Source organism: Fulmarus glacialis, unplaced genomic scaffold (genome assembly GCF_000690835.1).
Source record: "Fulmarus glacialis isolate BGI_N327 unplaced genomic scaffold, ASM69083v1 scaffold1231, whole genome shotgun sequence".
Taxonomy (NCBI): Eukaryota; Metazoa; Chordata; class Aves; order Procellariiformes; family Procellariidae; genus Fulmarus; species Fulmarus glacialis.
The window spans coordinates 64,757-66,549 of NW_009193163.1; positions in this window are offsets into that span (position 1 = coordinate 64,757).

A 1,793-nucleotide genomic window follows, 5' to 3' on the forward strand; every position below is an offset into this window, starting at 1 on the left:
ATGAAAATAAAAACAGGAATTACTTACCCTCGTAACAATCTTAGAGATATAACTTACCATTCGCTACCTTTTGAAATGTTGGTATCCAACTAGTTTTCTGCTACACTTCTTTAAAATAGACTATTAAGAGATTTGTATTGAAAATCAATCATTAAGAGCTGCAGGTCGTCCTGGCCTCCTTTTGTGTTGCAAGGCACATTAGTCAATCTGAAATAAAGCATTATCATTCGACTTGCAGCCTGCGCCATGTAAATTCTGCATGTGTTGTGCTGCAAGTCCCGAAGACAATGACATCACTCATCTCCGTGTGGGATTTGTTGAAGGTAAAAGCATTATGATTCCTTTTAACTATTATTTCAGAAACTACAGCTAAAATGTGAGTGCTGTCCTCGCAGCAATGATGAAATAAAAAGAATGACGGGAAGAAGAATTAGTTTTTCAGTCAACGCCACTCCAGCAGTAATGTTTTTTCCAACTAAGATTTCAACAGTCAAAAATGGGAAAGATTATAGACACAGAGCCTGCAATTCAATTCAAAAAGATCTTTGTTAACAGCAGCCATGAAAAGAAGAAAAAAAACCCACAAAATTCCTCCACTTAAAGCACAATCTCAAAACATATGCTTACAATCCTGGAAATCTTTGAGAGATTCAGTGTGTTAAACAGCTGCAGCTGAGCTTAGAATGAACATTGCAAAGAAATGCTAATGAGATGCTTATAGATCCTGAACAAATTGATTTACTGAGATCTTGTTGAGTGTCTCCTATCAAGGGTTTGTCAGAGTAAACAACCAAATCCTTATAAACAGAAGTGACTCATTCATTACAACTGGAAAAAGAAATAAATAAAAATCTGAGCTTTAGTTCAGGAAGACTATAGAACAAGCTAATACATATATATGCACACATTATTTAAAAATATATATACTTTTAAAACCATGGATTTTCCTGCCTCTAAAGAAATTTGTCAGCAAGGGAAGTAGTGAAGGGTATTGGAAAAAACACGTGTAGTTTAGCTCACCAGAAAGTTACAGATCAGTTTGCAATGCCATGACTATATTTAAACTCAAGAAAGTTATCAATATAAGAGCTGCCCGTACTAAAGAAATACTTACATAAAGCTTTAGAATAAACCCATGTAAACCAGATGTATAATGAGTTCATAGTCACATGTTGAATTGTTTTATTGTACGTTGTTTTAGTACAACCTGCGTGTGTAACCAATGCCTTGGAAAACAAATAGGTAGTAAACCCATCTTTTTAAAAAGAATCTTAGTGTTCGTAAGATTCCATGCGAATATGAACAATAAGTTACACAGGAAGAGAAGGGAGGTAAAACTTCAGCAGCTATCTATCAGAATAAGAAAAAATGTTTCTACATCAATAAAACTTAGACGATTGTATGATGTAATAGTATTATAACTATTCAGGATAGAAAACCCTAGGATTTCTTTTTCACCAGTCACCTATAAAATATAAATGTTTAATAATTTTATAATGGTAGGCAGGGAAGATGATAACATGTATCCTCTGACCAAGCACAGCCAAAGAGTTTCTCTCACAAAATGTGAGACTGAGAAATTGAAATTCTCAGAACTGGGATAAAAAGCAAGCGACGGTTTATTAACACTAATAGTCTTCGGGGAGGTTGGGGGGTGGGGGAGGAAGTTTAGTAGGAAAAGCAAAGAAATGCAAGAAAAATTAATCCCTTCACCCTTTCGTTCTCCACAACTCCACTTACTGAAATCCTGGCAGCTCTTAGGGGAAATCAAATTCACCAGTCTCATCCTCCTG